Source organism: Pipistrellus kuhlii, unplaced genomic scaffold, assembly GCF_014108245.1.
Source record: "Pipistrellus kuhlii isolate mPipKuh1 unplaced genomic scaffold, mPipKuh1.p scaffold_m20_p_138, whole genome shotgun sequence".
Lineage (NCBI taxonomy): Eukaryota > Metazoa > Chordata > Mammalia > Chiroptera > Vespertilionidae > Pipistrellus > Pipistrellus kuhlii.
Window position 1 is genome coordinate 227506 of NW_023425447.1, and position 18142 is coordinate 245647.

Below are 18142 nucleotides of genomic sequence, written 5' to 3' on the forward strand. Positions count from 1 at the left end.
ATAGATATTGCAAAAATATCCGGCATCAATAGATATTGCAAAAATATCTGTGTAGATACCTACCTACAATTGCAATAGATATTGCAAAAATATCTGGCATCCTCTTCTGTGGGAACTAGAGTCTACCATCATGGAAGGAAGGGGAGATAAATGATTTTTGAGTAGGCACTCAACAGTGCCTGCCATTCCTTTGTCAGGCTTCAAAGTTCATTAACTTTACTAGTTCCCAATGTTGTGTTCTATCATAAGTAGGCAGAAGCTACTTGGAAGTCTCTTCAACTTAACCTTAGTGAACTGGTTTTTCCTTTAGTACTTCTGCCCTTGCCATGAGAAGAACATCCTCCAGGTAACTGATGGAGTCAACCTAAACTCACACAGAACTTCCCCATGAGTAAGGAAAAGAAAAAGAAAAAGTTTAGGGGTGCTTGTTATTAATTTAAAAATTATAGTGTTTTGAAGTTCATCCAGATGTACCTGGCTATCAATTCAGATTCGAGTGAGCTTCAATTATAACCACCTTTGGGTGTGAGCATATCAAAAAATCTAGGACATGATATTCATTCATAATTAGAAAAATGAAAATTAAAATAGCACATAAACAAGAATGAGTAAGTAAAATTTATAGTACAGCCAACTTATGGGAAAACAGGCACTCTCATATACCTTTTTATTCCTTTTTTTTTTTCATACACTATTGAGGGAGAAGTTAGATAGGTGCCTCCTCTCTGGAAGGCAATTTGGCAAGTGGATCAAAATTATCTTAGCAACTCCAATAAATATTTATGTCTGGGTATACAGAGAAGTGTGTATAATGTGTTGCAGCATTATATATATATTGGCAAAGGACTAGAAACTGCCAAAATGCCCGTTAACAGGCACTAGATAAATGATGTGTGGTACCACATATACAATGAAGAATTATCCAGCTATGAATGGTTGTTGGTATGGAAAGTTCTCTAACATAGATGGTCAGATTGAAAAAAATAAGGTGAATAACAGTGTTCATGGTTCATTCACATATGCATGTGTGTGGATATGTTTAGCATATTCCTGGGAAGATTCACAAGAAATAGGTAAAATTGCCTATGGGGATAAAGGTGACTGGGAGTCTGAGATGAGAAGAAGACTTACCTCTCATTTTATATACCCTTTGTATATTTCAGAGTGTGTGTGTGTGTGTGAATGTGAACTACATGAAATATTTAAAAAATAAAGATGTAGTTAATAAAATTAAATATAATAAATAGTAATTAACATTCCCTCAAGGTATACGGGGGGGGGGGGGGGGGGGACAAAACCTAATATGCCCAGCTGGCGTGCTCAGTGGTTGAGCATCAACCTATGAACCAGGAAGTCATGGTTCAATTCCTCGGCATATGCCAAGGTTTCAGGTTCAATCCCCCAGTGGACATACAGGAGGCAGCCTATTGATGTGTCTCTCTCATCAATGTTTCTATATCTCTATCCCTCTCCCCTCCTCTCTGAAATCAATAATATATATATATATATATATATATATATATATATATATATATTAAGTAATATCTATATATTATTAAATAATATATAGATATATATTATTAAAGGCCCCCCTCCCTGGTGGCCTGGCTGGGACGAGGGGATCCACATGGGTGGGGCCCGATGCTGGGAGCAGACCTCTGGCACACCCATCCCGCCCCTGCCCCCTAGAGCGCTCTGCTGGTCTCAGTCTCTAGTGGGCACTCATCTGCCAGGTGGCTCTGACCACCCACCCAGGGCCAGGGAGTGCCCAGCCCCATGAACCACTGAGTTTGCCTCCTGCATCTGCACCCACACACTCATCCACCTACCTTGTCCGGAGGGAAAGGAAGAGCAGAGCTGAGGGTCCCGCCGGCATGTCAGGTTACAAACCATTCCCAGTGCCCACTGCTTTGGGCACTGAGCATAGAAATAGCCCCTTTCTCTGCATCCTGGCGTCAGTCACAGGTGCAGCACAGCAGCCGGTCTGTGGTGCCGGCAGGTCCAGCACCCACAGGGCAGCCAATAAAATATGTAAAAAAATAATAGCCTTCCTATTAAATCTAGAAAAACCAATGTGTTTAAAAGGGTAACTTTTTAAAACAATGATTTAGTGATTAGACTGTGGAAGGTTGAATTTTCAAGGACTATCAAGTTTCATTAAGTAGACAGAGAATGACCTGAAAAGGAAATGAATGACTCTTTTTCAGTCAGTGAGGGAGGTAGGGTTATTTATATAAATCTAATGACACAGGAAATATAATGTCTGCATTTTCTTCATGGTTCATCTTCTACTCCAGAGAGGCCAGAAGGACAAGGCCCTGAAGTTATGCCTATGGTATGACTAGTCTAGGAGAATTAAAGTGTTTCTGAGGCACTGAGCCATTATGAAATATCAAAGCAATAACTTTTGTTAAATTAGAAAAAAGGCCCATACATTAATTTCCCCAGTAAAATAAAAATACGTGTGTTAGATTTTTATGGGGTAAATGCAGAATAGCTACATTCTTAGGGAAGAAATGAACATATATGGTCAAATAAATGACACTCAATGCAAAATCACTATCAAAAGGTGTCATTTCTATTGTCAAATGGACATCCTGTTATCTTCCGATAAATGAAGGTATTTAATGCATTTTATAGCCTTAAAAGGAGGTAAGGAAAACTAATACAGTTAGATATGATATGTTCATGCCTTATGCAGTGTTTCCCAAACTTTTGACATATGTGTACCCCTTCTATAATTTTCATGACACTGAGTACCCCTCATACTCATGAGAACGTAGAATTAGGCGCAGCTAAGCACAGTGCAGTGCATATCCCCACCAAACTCGGGTGCGACGCGTACCCCCACCAAACTCTTCCCATACCCCTGGGGGTACGCGTACCACACTTTGGGAAACACTGCCTTATGGGAATGTGCAGTTCCATTGTGAGGACAGAATTAGGCATAATTGGTGCAGGGCTGGAGACAAGGAGTATTGTCAGTTAGAGAAAGGAGAAGCTGGAGAAAGTGTCACCCTGGATCTAGAACACAGGTTATGCCTAAAATTAAGAGTACTCAGGTTGGTAGAATGGTATGAATAAAGACTTAGAAAGGGACCACCGGCAAATTGAGAAAGTAGACACCAGCATCAATGTATCATGTTGGGCAGGATGGAGAATGTTCAGTTTGAATAGAAACAGTCCAGCTTGCAGCAGGATTGTAAGCCATGGGCAAGTGTACAATTCTTGTGTTACTGATGTGTTTACAAAGTTCTGTCCTACCAGATAACAGATAATCAGCTCGGGGCAGGGTGGAGGGTTGAAGAAGTCCTAGTCCAAGTGGTTAGATATTTGAGAAATATTAGGTTAAAAAAGGTGATTTACACACACACACACACACACACACACACACACACACACACACACTGCAGGATTTCTTGGTGTAGTATGCATCTCCAAGAGTGAGTTAGAATTTTCAAAAGAAAATATTTGACAAAATGTCCATCATCTTGCACAACAAACAATAATATCACAACTCTGTTTGGGAAATGCCAGGGAGGCAACAGAGAAACCCTTATTCATTCCAGAGAAAGGAAGTGATTCAAACAAAGACTTGGAAAAGGTCTATGACCTGTAGGTTATAAAATGAGTTAAAGTACTGACATGAAACATTGGAAACAAGTTTCTTTCCAACTTCAGTTTTCCTCACTCATGTATTCTCACACCTTTTCACCACTCTAAGAAGTGTGATATTAGGAAATTTCAACTGGGAGGCTCAATCCTGGGGGGCAGAGGACTGTTAGAATAAAAAAGAATCTGAGAGTTAATTAACAGATAAAATAGATGGTTAAGAGGAGTAGAGGCTCTGGCAATAATGTCTTTGGAAAGACAGGGAGATGAAATCAGCTAGCCTCAGAGATTATACTGGTTTTTTTGGTTTGATCTATGGGTTGTGGGAGGGTAGACTAAGGGAATACCACTTGGTAAGGGAAGCAGAGGCAGGAACTGAGTTGGATCTACATCATATGGTCAAATACATGACACTCAATGCAAAAACACTATGAAAAAGTGTCATTTATGCCGAGACTGGTTTGGCTTAATGGATAGAGCATCGGCTTGGGAACTGAAGGGTCCCGGGTTCGATTCCGGTCAAGGGCATGTACCTTGGTTGCGGGCATATCCCCAGTAGGGGGTGTGCAAGAGGCAGCTGATCGATGACTCTCTCTCATCGATGTTTCTAACTCTCTATCTCTCTCCCTTCCTCTCTGTACAAAAAATCAATAAAATATATATATTTTTTAAAAAGTGTCATTTCTATTGTCAAATGGACATCCTGTTATCTTCTGATAAATGAAGGTATTTAATGCATTTTATAGCTTTTTCCATCTCAAGCTTCCAAGTGCTTCTACATTCCTGGGATATGGTGGTTCACTAGGTGTACAAGGTTAACACTTACAAGTTATAAAATCAGAAAGACTGAAATTCTGGTCATAGGACCAGACAAATTCCAAAGCTATCTTTTAAACAAATGAACATTTTCCGTAACCAAGCAAAACAAATCATTTTCTCAGTTAGCTGAGAAAAGCAGAAAATAGAAAACAAAACAAATAAGGTAATAAAACATTACTAGCATTCTCTTCATTTAGAATGCCAATTTTAACGTTTTATTTCACTAAATGTAAGAATATTTGTAATTTGGTTGCTGTTGATCCACCCACACTAATTTCCAACATAAAGATGATCTTCAACTAGGATTTCCTTTAGCACAGGTTTTTTTTTTCTTTCTACAATTTCATACTTACACCTAAGAGAAAGAGTACATAATTCATCTCCCTCAGAATAAACCAAAAATCTTGAATTTACATGTAAAGCAATAGCATCTGTGTGTTCTACAAATTCTGCATCAAGCTGTGTGTAGAGTCTGAAAAACTAATAAAAGTCATAGTGAATGACCTTAAAATATAGATAATTAGACAATAGGGGCCGAGCTATACAAATACTGCACTGTCCACCAGTGCTGCAAAATAATGCAGGAAAAGAAACAAGGAGCTTGTTTGATCCTGAGCTACCCAAAGCCAGCTTAGTCCAATCGGGAAAGGATAAAAATCTTACATTAAGATTTTCTTAATTTGGATTTAAATAAGATGAGGGAACTATTGATGTGACAGAAATTAGGCTGTGATATATGGGGATCAGTGTTGAGAAACTGTGAGCTAAGAGTCGGCTGCCATTTCCCCAGTCCTTTGGGTCATTTTAGGAGTGTACTAGAAAAATGTGTGCCAAAGCAAATGTCTCTCAACTTGGCAAGGACCCTCCTTTAAAGTCAGGCAAGTAGGACTCACTGTGAAAGAATAAATAATAATCCAGATAATTGTTCAATAAACAAGACCTCATTTATCAGTTTTATTTTTATTAAATTGTTTATTGTTGAAAGTATTACATATGTCACCTTCACACCCATCGACCTCTCTCAGTCCGCTCTCCCCATCCCCATAGCACAGGCCTTCATGCCCCTGTAATCTGTGTCCATTGGTTTTGCATACCAGTCCTTTTGTTGATCTCTTGATCCCACCTCTCATCCTCCCCTGCCTTCCCTCTGCAGTTTAACCATGTGTTCGATACTTCTATGTCTCTAGATCTATTTATGTTCAGTTTATGTTGTTCATTATATTCCAAAAATGAGTGAGATCATGTGATATTTTTCTTTCTCCTACTGGCTTATTTCACTTAGTATAATGCTCTTCAGGTCCATCCACGCTGTTGCAAATGGTAAAAGTTATTTCTTTTGTATAGCAGCATAGTATTTCGTTGTGTAGATGTACCATGGCATTTTTGTCCTCTCATCTGCTGATGGGCACTTAAGCTATTTCCAAATCTTAGCTATTATAAATTATGCTGCTATGAACATATATTATCTCTGATTAATGTTTCTGATTTCTTGGGATATATTTCTATAAGTGGGATTACTGGGTCAAATGGAAGTTCCATTGTTAATTTTTTGAGGAAACTCCATACTGTTTTCCATAGTGGCCGCACCAGTCTACATTCCCACCAGCAGTACACTGGGGTTCCTTTTTCCCCCCACATTCTTGCCATTTGTTGATTTATTGATGATAGCCATTCTGACAGGTGTAAGATGGTACTTCATTGTCATTTTGATTTGCATCTCTAAGATGATTAGTGACTTTGAGCATATTTTCATATGTCTCTTGGCCTTCCTTATGTGCTCTTTCGAAAAGGTTCTATTTAGGTCCATTGCCCATTTTTTTTTATTGGATTGTTTATCTTCCTTTTGTTAAGTTTTATGACTTTCCTAGAAATTGTGGAAATTAAACACTTACTGAATGTAACATCGGCAAATATATTCTCCCATTCAGTGGGCTTTCCTGTTGTTTTGTTGAGGGTTTCTATTACTGTTACCTCCTTTGTCAAATATTAACTGAGCATAATGGCTTGGGTTGATTTCTGCATTCTCTGTTCAGTTCCATTGGTCTATATGTCTGTCCTTGTGTCAGTATCAGGAAGTTTTGAGAACAGTGGCATCTATAATAATAAAAGTGTAATATGCTAATTAGATTGGACATCCTTCAGGAAGACCTTCTGGACGAAGCTAGAGCTACCAGGGAAGCCCAGATGCCAGGTGTCTGCCTGGTGCTGGAGGGAAGCCACTACCAGCAGCCAGGGGAAAAAAGTCCTACTCTTGCATGAATTTCATCCATTGGCCATCTAGTTGTAATATAATTTGATATCTAGTATTTTGATCTCTCCCACTCTATTTTTCTTTCTCAGGCCGTGTTTCTGAGTTAGAACTCCTAAAGCATTGGCCTACTCCATGTTTCTGAGTTAGAAAAGGAAGAAGGGAAGTTTATAGTTTGGATGCTCCAGAGCAGGGGCTTTAGACAGTACTTCCCTAGAGTCTCAACAGCTTGTTTCCCTTCAGGGTTCCACTGAATTGGATCAGGTGTATCTGACTTTAACAGGGCATAGAGTGGCTGGGCTATCAATGAAAAGCTTGGAACCCAATTTCTACAATATCCGTTCAGGCCCAGAAATCCTCTAAGCTGCTTTTTTGTTTTTGGAAGAAGGAAAAATAGGATTCCTCTAAAACTTTCCGGGTTAAGCAGTAGCCCATCCTTTGATATGAGGTGGCCAAGGTATTTTACTTGAGGTAAGCAAAATTGAAGCGTATCCTTTGAGACCTTATGTCCCTTTACAGATAGCTGTTGTAAGTAAATTGTGTCCTTTTGAGAGTCTAGTAATGTCCTAAAGCATACAAATAAAACATCCACATACTGAATTAGAGTGGAATCTCTAGGAAGTTTAACATCATTTAGATCAGCTTTTAATATCTGGAGGAAATAGGTGGGACTTTCTGTACATCCTTGGGGCATCACAGTCCAAGTTAATTGTCGATCTTCCCAAGTGAAAGCAAAGAGATATTGACTGTCCTTTTCTACTGGAATGCTGAAAAAAGCACTACATAAATCTATTACTGAAAAGTATTGGCAGACCTCAGAAATAGTTGATAATAAAGTATGTGGATTTGGAACCACAGGATGTCAGGAAATAACTATCCTATTTATAGCACTGAGATCCTGCACAAATCTCCACCCTTTCCAATTTGGTTTATTTACTAGAAAGATAGAAGAAATACAGGGACTTGTACATGGAATTATAAGTCCTCTTTTTAAGTAATCTTGTATAATGGGCTTAATTCCAGCTAGTGCATCAGGTCTTAGAGGATATTGGTAAATATTAGGTAAAGGCAAAGTACTATCAATAGTTATTTTAATAGGAGTGGCTGACTCAATCTTGGCAATATCTGTACTGGAAAGGGCCCAAAGTTGCATCGGAACTTTTTGCAACAAATGTTCAGTTTCAAGATCATTTTCCTCTGGTGAAAGTTCCTTTAAAATCATTATTTTTCCAATTGGTTCAGTATCTGATTCATTTAGTTCTAAATACATTTCACCTTTTGGGGGAAAAAGATATATGAGCATCATGGGTTTCAGGAAAATCTCTCCCTATCAGGTGAATTGGGGCTGATTTGACCAGTAAGAATATATGTTGCCCTGTAACATCCTCTAGTTGAAAGGGGACTGGTTCTGACTTAAAAACAGTCATTGGTTGGTTAGACACCCCCACCATTTGTACAGAAGCTTTGCTCCAAGGGAGAGGGAAATTTAGATGGGTAGGGTTAAGAACAGATAAAGTGGCCCCAGTATCCACACGGGCTTTACTAACTTCTTCTTTTATGATAATTTCAATTTCTCCTAAAGTATTAGTTAAGGAGAAGGGGAAGAACCCTCTCATAGTCCTCAGAGCAGCCCTATGCTTGCTTCTGTCTGTTTTCTCTTTTCAAATCCTATTTCTGTTTTCTACAGTCTTTCTTATGGTGGCCTGGCTTTTTGCAGTAAAAACAGACTCCTAAAGTAGAACTGGCTTGGTTGCTTAATTGTTGAAGCTGTAAGTTCATAATTTGGGCAACTTTATCTTTTTCTTTCTTTTGGATAGTTTTAGGTAGCTGATCAGACAGAAGAGCCAGTTAATCAGCATGCGTAGTCTGCCAGTTCAATTTATGTTGTTTGATCAGAGTTACAAGTTCTTCATCTAGTCCTTCCAAAAATGCTGAATTTAGTAAGGGATCATTTTGATGATCCTTAAAACTGTCTGGTGACAGACCTGAATATCATTTGAAAGTCTTTTCAAAATGTTCAAAGAAACCAAGCACTGGTTCATCAGGCTTTCTTTTATATTGCTGGGTCTTGGTCAAGTCCAATCTCCAAGGAAAAATTTCAGGTAGGGCTTGATAAAGTTGGTGGGCCAATTCCCTGCATTTTTCTCTGTCTGTCTCTGTTTTAAAAAAATCATCTACAGGAGTATTCCAGTGAACCTTATTCAGCCATTATGTTGCCTTGCTCTCAGAAACCACTAGGTGTATTAATTGGAACAGGTCAGAATAGCCAGGTTCATATGTTCTAACAGTTAAATCAAATTCCTTTGCAAACCCATCAGGGTCTTGCAGAGGGTCAGGAAAATCTTTAGCTAGGTTTCTTAATTCTGTTCTAGTCCAAGGAACATATACAATTGCTGGATCCCCTCTACCTGAGACAGGCTTTTCCTGGAAAGGAGCTGTTAGAGTTCTTGAATCATCTTTCTCTGAGTTTGTATTCTCAATTTCCCCTATATCAGCAGGAAATGGTGGTTGAGGAGATATAAAAGGAGGAGGAAGAGAGATGGAGGGCAAGTCTGCACAAGAAAGCTCAAGCAGCAAAGGGTATAGTGGAGGAGCAGTGAGAGGGGGGGGAATGGGGGTTTGGCACTTACTTGCTTCAGTGGCCTTCTTCAGTTCAGAGACAGATTTCAAAATTTTCTTATTAACTTCTTGTAGGAAAGATATGTTATCCAATCCTCTCCTAGAAGTTTCTAATTTCTAATCAAGATAAGCTTCCCATTCATTTAATTTAATTTTAGAGCCGGCTTTTTCTAATTGAGCATGCAGAAAAATCAATTGTATATGTTCCCCACTTTGGTCATTTCAAGTTGTTATCATTTTTAGTTAAATTTTCCCATTTTTGTAAATACTTGCAAGTTGAAATTGCATACGAATTGTACATGTACCCTGCTGGAGTGTTAATAGGGGGCTGGGATTCTTGGGGTTTAGCAACCTCAGATGTGCAATTTTCCATCTTTTAAAATTTATTATTATTATTGAATATCTGCAGAGTCTGAGCAAATTTTTCTAGGGGTGTTATGTAGTGGGTTGCAAAGTGTGCTGCTTATGGGTTGAGCTCCATGAGGCTGTCACCCCTCATGTGGCAATTCAACCTTCCTATGTGCCTCGGTTTCTCTCTTGGCTGTCTAAAACATCCAGAAGAGCAGAGGGCACTGGCTTACCAGGCCTTATAGGCGCTCCCCCTGGATGAGCCAGTCAGTTAATTACACGTGAGCTGGAATTTCCCTATGGGGCTCCTTCAAGTCTTGAGGGATGACCTCTGACACATCCACAAGGTTCTTAGTTGCCTAAGAACACCCATGAATCAGGCAGGAGGGAGGATGTGCCCCTTTATCTTCCGAGCTGAACGAGTTCAGCCCTCATAAATTTAGCGAAGATTTTTTGCTCAAACTCTCAGAAAGCAATTCTAATTGAAAAGCCAGAATCAAAACCAGCCACCTGTTTGTTTGTTTTTTCTCTCCAGTCTTGCCTTAACCTGAGTTCTATTAACCCTAAATCTTAGTTACACCTTGAGGATTTTAAAACAGCTCAAATAAAGTCAAACCCCCTACCAAAACAAGGGAAGGCTCTGAATCCAAGAGACAACTCACCCAAATTCACCTGATATTGCAGGGAGCTGGTGGGGCTCAATGGGCCCCTGCTGGATCCTAGCACTGAGTTCTAGTCCACAAGGTGGTCCTGGGTGAGCTTCTTTGGAATCTTGCAGTGACTAGGCCAAGAAATGTTAATGAAAAAAAAAACCCATTGAAACCTGTAAAGAATTTTTGTGAGTTTATTTGAGCCAAACTGTCGACATATGCCAGGAAGCAGAACCTCAAAGGATTGAGATAATGCTGTGAAGAATGGAGAGTTACATTTCTATATTTATACATTGCAATCAAATGAAAGGGACGTAGGTGACCTACATGAAATTCATTTGTGATAGATTAGGGAGGTGGGACAGAGTAAAGCGGGACACCTCTGGGATAGGTAAAAGGTGAAATGAGGGACATGAGCTTCTTTTACAGAGATGGATACAGGATATTTTAACGTAATTAACAGTTGACAATTAACTTGATAACAATAACAGTGAGGGAATGTCTCGAGGCCATTTGTTGTGCCCTGAGTAGTCCAGGGTAAAAAGGAAGTTACAAGTTACCCAGACATCTCACAGATATGTTATCTTAAAGACAGGAAGGCAAATGGGCTCAGTAAAGAAGATCTAAGTTGATCTTTGTCAGGTGAAATATTGGTCTAGGACATGACTACCCACTCTAACCTGTTTATAGTTAGATATTTAATTTTCAAACTATCTTTTGTGGTTATTTTAGGGCTCTGAGTTTGCAAGACTGCCATGCAGGCCTTCCCTGAGCTTGTCAGATTAGCATGTGGCTCTTTTCTTTCACATACAGAACTAATGGTTTTTCTTTTGCTTCTTTTAAGATTCTATGTCTTCAACATTTAACATTTAAATATGATGTGTCAGAGAACATAGATCATAGCATAAGTAAATGCCAATACTCTCTACCTCCCACAACATAAAAATTTCAACCAATCATGATCAGCATGGCTCAGTGGTTAAGCGTGGGCCTATGAACCAGCAGATCATGGTGTGATTCCTGGTCAGGGAACATGCCCATATTGTGGGCATGCCAAGGGTTAAAGACAAAGAGAGACTCTTAAAAGCAGAAAGACATATAGTTTCCACCTGTTATCTCAACAGAAACTTTGAAGGCCAGAAGGGGTTGGTAAGAAATATTCATAGTGATTGAATGGAAGGTTGAAAGAAACCAAGATGGCGGCATAAGGTAGAGACACCCAAATGCAGCCTACCACCACAAATTTGAATTTAAAACTGGAAAACAGGGGAGGCATTGCCCTGAAGCACAGGACGGCTAGCTGAGAGGAGGCTCTGCCATCTGTGAAGGAGAGAGAAGGCACGCTGACCCTCAGAAACTGTGAAGGTAGATAGAACTGTGCATTCGAAAAGGCACTGGCTCAATCCCGGTGTGCCGAGATTGCTGCTGGGTGACTCCTGGTGCTCAGAGAGGGTTGACAGCTAACGCACAGCTGGCTTTCTTGTTTGAGAGGATAACAGAATCACCCTATTGCTCTGATAGATGGCCCCAGTCAGGGAGAAGCCAGACTGTCAGGCAGTAGGCAGAGATCTCTCAGAGGTGTGTGAAGCCAGGGGCCATTACTGCAGGACTTGGGGAGGAGCACCAACCTAAGACTCTATCCCATCCAAGCTGAGCACAGAAGCTCTCCCAGAGGCTGGCTTTCTCTAAGGAGGGACTGCCCAGAATCCAAAGGTTGTCTGCGCCTTTACCAAAGAGGTGTGTGCGTCTGCAACCAATCTTGCGAGACTCACCATGAACAGGACTTTTCTAAGGCAAGACTGACAGGGAACCAAAGATTGTCTGCACCACCCCAAGACTTTGCCCCATCCAAGCGGAGTACAGAAGCCCTCCTAGCTGAGACACTGCTGATCCTCACAGCCAATTGTCTTGGAGATTAATGCTTCCCAGTGATACCAACAATAAGCAAGGCTTAACAACAAGACTGCACACTCAGCCCATAAAGGGCTACACCAAGACTGTCCACCGCAGGTAACTGGGAAGGCTGTGCTACTGGGCTTTACCAGAACACCTAGCACACAAAACTATTATATCAAATCAGGAAAACAACTAAAATGCAGAAAAGAGGCAGGATACAAAGGAAGGAGATGGAGGAAAAGAAAAGAATGGACATTGAGTTCAAAACTACAGTTATAAGGCTTTTCAAGAATATCCTAAAAAAAAAAAAAAAAGGCTGATAAAATAAATGAGACCTATGAGGATATGAAAAGGGATCAAATAGAAATAAAAGGGATCAACTACAATAGAAATAAAGAAAACATTGTCTGAAATAAAAAATATTACACAGAGTCCTAAAAACAGACTGGAGGATCGCAAGAATCAAGACAAATATTTAGAACACAAAGAGCCAGAGGACACTCCTCTGCAGAAGCAAGAAGATAAGAGAATCCACAAAGTAGAAGATAGTGTAAGAAACCTCTGGGACAATTTCAAGCGAACCAACATCAGAATTATGGGGATCCCAGAAGAAGAGAGAAAGCAAGATACCGAAAGAATACTGGAAGAAACAGTGACAGAAAACTTCCCCCACCTGGGGAAAGAAATAGACTTACAAGTCCAGGAAGTACACAGAACCCCAAACAAAAGGAACCCAAAGAGGACCATACCAAGACACATCATAATTAAAATCCCAAGAGCAAAAGACAAAGAGAGAATATTAAAAGCAGCAAGAGCAAAGCAGGTAGTTACCTATAAAGGAGCACCCATACGATTGTCAGCTGATTTCTCAACAGAAACCATGCAGGCCAGACAGGAATGGCAAGAAATATTCAAGGTGATAAATAGCAAGAACCTACAGCCAAAAATAATCTACCCAGCAAAGCTATCACTCAGAATTGAAGGCCAGATAAGAGCTTCACAAATAAAATTTAAAAAAATTAAATGAGTTCATCACAGCCAAACCAGAATTATATGAATTGTTGAAGGGGGTTCTTTAGGAAGAGGAAGAAGATAAAGATAAAAATTATGAACAACAAATATGTAACTATCAACAAGTGAATCTAAAAACCAAGGGATTTAAAAAATCTGATGAACAATATTAACTGGTAAATATGATAGAATCAGAGGTATGGAAGGGGAGTGGACTGACGATTCTCAGGGAAAAGGGGAGTGGGGGTGTGGGAAGAGACTGAACAACAACTATGCACCTATGGATGAAAACAATGGGGGATGGGGAATGGACAGAGAGTGGAGTGGGAACCTAGTGGAGCGGAGCAATTGAGGGGGGTGGAGAGAACACATTTGTAATAATCTGAGCAATAAAGATTTATTAAAAAAAAAAAAAAGCTAAAGGAGTTCATCACCACCAAACCAGTATTAGATGAAATGTTGAAGGATATTCTTTAAAAAAGAGAATAAAAAAGAATATAAAACATATGAACAATAAAATGGCAGCAAATATATGTCCATCAACAACTTAATCTAAAAATCTAAATAAATGACCAGGAATCCAATGAACAAAATAAACTGATGAATAAAATAGGCCAGAGGTATGGAAACATGTAACAGACTGACAAATCTCAGAGGAAAAGGGAGAGAGGGCGGGAAGAAATTAACCAAAGAAATTATATGCATATGCATCACCTATGGACACAGACAATAAGGCAGTGAAGGCCTTTAGTGTGGTAGGCTTGGGTGGAGGGGAGTTTTAGAGGGAGAAAGTAGATGTCTGTAATACTCTTTACAATAAAGATTTAAAAATAGAAAATGCTAAAAAAAAAAAAAAAAAAAAGTAAATATGATGTATCTTGGTGTTTTCCTCTTTAGATTCATCTTGTTAGGGACTGCCTGTACTACTGGGTCTTGGATATCTGTTTTCTTTGTCAGATTAAGGATCTTTTTAGTCAGTTCTTCTTGGAAAAGGTTTTCTGTCCTCCTCCCCCATATATATATATATATATATATATATATATATATATATATATATGACCCCTATAATGTGAATGTTAATATGCTTGATGTTGTCCCAGAGGTCCTTTTAACTCTTCATTTTTTAATTAATTTTTCTTTTTGCTGTTCCAGTCAGATGACTTCCAGTACCCTATCTTTCATGTCACTGACCCATTCTTCTGAATAATTAACTGTGGGATCCTTCTATTGAATTTTTTTTCATTTCAGTTATTGTATTCTTAAGTTCTGTTTGGTTCTTTTGAATATTTTCTATGTCTTTGTTAAAGTTCTCAATGTGTTCATCCATACTTCTCCTGAGTCTGGTTTGCAGTATTATGACTATTACTTTTAACTCTTTATTTGGTAGACTATTTATCTTCATTTCATCTTGTTGTTTTTCAGGGGATTTATCTTATTCTTTCATTTGATGTATATTCCTGTATTTTCTCATTTGTTATTGAATTTTTTGTTGTTGTTTCTACATTTATGTAGATAAACTACACCTTGCAGTATTGAAAGAGTGGCCTTATGTAGAAAGTACACTGTGGGGCACAGTGGACACCCCCACACACACACACACAATCACCAGAGCCAGGAACTCCAGAGTGTTCTCTGTATAGGCAGCATGTACTCTTCCATTGTGGTTGGGTTGTGACTCTTGTGGGTGGACTATAAGGTTAGGCTGGTCCCTGGCCTATCTGGCTGTGAGTCCTGGCTACAACTGCTGCAGGTATACTGGTACGTGGAGCATACCCCTGGCATGACTTGCTGTGGTATTTGGCCACAACTGCGGCTGTTGTGCTGGTACCCAGGGCAGGTCTCTGGTGTGGGTGGCTGTGAGGCCCGGCCTCTACTGTTGCATGTGCATTGGTATATGGGTACTAGCCTCACAGAATGGGATGCTGATTTGGGGGGGGGCCTCTGCTGTCATTCACGGCTTCCTACTGGATGGGTGGCAGGGTAACTCTTTGCAGGGGCTTCAGTGCCTCCCTGGGCCACCTGCCAGTTACTTTGTAGCAGGTTGTCACTTTGGAAAAGGTCTTTAGAGAACACCATTATGGGCTGAATGGTAAGTTGGTTAGTGGAAAGTGTCAGAACTGGCACCTATCAACATCAAGGGTGGCTGGCTGGGTGGAGAATAAAATAAATAAAAATATGGCACCAGAAAGTGCTTCCATCCCTGAAAATCAGATCTCTGCTCCTCTAACACACACCTTAAAATTAGTCCATGTATCTCCATCACATATGACCCAGGCACTTCTGTGCTGGGACTCAGAATGAGCGAATTTGTGCATGGGCCTTTTAAGGGAGGAGTCTCAGTTTCCTATAGCCGTTCAACTCTCCCGACATAACCTCATTGGTTTTCAAATCCAAATGTTATAGGGGTTCTTCTTCCTGATGCAGGTTCCCAAGGATTGGGAACCTAATGTAGGTTTCTTTGCTCTTCAAACGAGATCTCTATGGTTGTAGAGTGCCATACTGGGGGTGTGGAATCTGACTAGACCCCATATCCACCCCTCTTACCCATCCCAATTTAGCTTTTTCTTTATATCCTCAGTTATAAAGAATTTGTTCTGCTAATCTTCATGTCACACTCAGAGATATTTGCTTCACATGTACTTGTAGTTTTGGTGTGTCCATGGGAGAAAGTGAGTCCAGGATCTCTTAACTCCACTATGTTGATCCTGCCTCCCCTTAAATGTGCTTTTTAAAGTTTTGTATTATATAATAACTGGAAGGGCAAAACAATCAGAAAGAGTAAGTCAGAAAGGTGTCTTCCTTGGGATGAGTGATTGTTCCTGAGACTATTTCATGTAAATTGGCAGTTTCTTGAGATACAGCTCTAAAGGACAATGCACAGCAGTGAGCAAAAGATTACAAGCTATGCTTTCCTTTTCTGATTAGAGAAATAAAATTCCAAAGTTATATAACAGCAAATATGGAGGTACCGAAGTATTTTCATAAGTACATTGTATATTTACTGTGTTAAAAAAAATGCACGAGCACACGTACATGCATGTACACACACACACACACACACACACACACACACACACACTCACACACAACACCCCTGAGAAATTGTAGGTCCCTTTGTAAATATTAAGAAGACACCTTGCATTTGTTTTTTATTTTTTGGGGTGTGTGTGTGTGTGTGGTTTTTTACTTTGTTTCTTTTATAGCCTTCATGGTTTTTGTCTTTTCCCATCTGACTTATTTCACTTAGCATAAGACTCTCAAGATCCACCCACGTTATTACACTCATAGATACAGAAAACAGAATGGTGGTTACCAGAAGGGAAGGGGTGGAAGGGTTAATTAGGTAAATAGAGTCAAATATATGGTAACAGAAGGAACCTGGACTTCAGCTGGTGACCATCCAATAGAGTATACAGATACTGAATTATAATGTTGTACACCTGAAATTTATACAATGATACTAAACAATATTATCTCAATAAATACATTTTTTAAAGTGAAAAGGGCATCTTGGAATACTGATTCAGTGATAAATATATCCTAGGAATACTGGTTCTTAAGAGTTTATATTTTCAGTCCAAGTACACAAGATCTATATAAAAGTGATGTTTTACAGGTATGGGCTTATCATAAAAGTACCAAGAATAACTCAATTCTTTATTTTCTTTGCGATGGTCATACTTTATTTCAGTGTGATGACTGGCAATGCTATTTCATAATTATCTTTAAGTATTTGACATACTCTTTCTATGAAGTACATAAATATGTTAGGTTTGAATCATTTGCTATTTAGTCCATCAAAATATTTGACTATTAAGAAATCCATATACATGTCAGTGACCATTTTATTGAAAGCCTGGCAAGTCTTCTTAATCTACACCAAAAGTATGTCTGCTTATATTCCTACTAGTGGCCCAATTCATGAAATTCATGAGGGAGGTGGAGGGAGGTAACCCTCAGTTGCCCTGCACCGTCTCCAATCTGGGACTCCTAGGGCAGTGGTCAGTAAACTCATTTAGTCAACAGAGCCAAATATCAACAGTACAACGATTGAAATTTCTTTTGAGAGCTGAAAACCAACTTCTGCACATGGGCCATGAAGTTTCAATCGCACTGTACGTGCACACCAGCATGTGATATTTTGTGGAAGAGCCACCCACACTCAAGGGGCCAAAGAGTTGTATGTGGCTCGTGAGCCACAGTTTGCTGACCACTGCCCTAGGGAAATGGCTGACTGCCAGTTTAGGCCTGATGCCACTAACCCACAGGGATTGGGCCTAAACTGTCAGTCGGACATCCTTCTCTCAATCAGGGACTGCTGGCTCCTAAGTGCTCACATGCCTGCCTGCCTGCCTGATCGCCCCTAACCACTCTGCATACTGGTCTGATTGCCCCCAACTGTCCCCTTGCTGGCCTGCTAGCCCTCAACTGCCCCCTGCCGACCTGCTGGGCCCCAACTGCCCCCCCCCCCACCGGCCAGCTCACCTCCCAACTGCTCCCCTCTGCTGGCCTGCTTGCCTCTGACTGCCGGCCTGTTCGCCCCTAACTGCCTCTGCCTTGGCCCCACCACCATGGCTTTGTCCAGAAGAACGTCAGGTAGGTCTCCCGATCTAATTATATATTACCCTTTTATTAGTATAGATAGGATACCACTTTAGTAGGATTATCTTCACTTCCTGATTAATTCATAAACTATCTCCTAAGAGCAGAATTTGCAAATCCAAAGGCTATATTATTTAAAGCAAAAGTTGAAACTTAGAACCTAAGAAGTATAGCCCTTGATGAGACCACAGAGGCTATCTCATTGCAGTAAATATTGCTAAGTACCACTGATATTTTTTTATATCTCCTTTCTCTATTTAGTAAAAATTATAATATTTATCTGGGAACATGGCTACCCAATACAGTCTTCTATCCCATGTATCTCTTGGAGTTAGTT

General features: G+C 39.9%; 1 non-coding gene across 1 annotated transcript; it reads right to left on the reverse strand.

Moving 5' to 3' along the window:
- Positions 1–1872: 1872 nt before the first annotated feature.
- Positions 1873–2011, reverse strand: LOC118718089. The gene has a single exon (XR_004987678.1). It is a non-coding gene; the product is annotated as a small nucleolar RNA SNORA43 (small nucleolar RNA).
- Positions 2012–18142: the final 16131 nt, after the last annotated feature.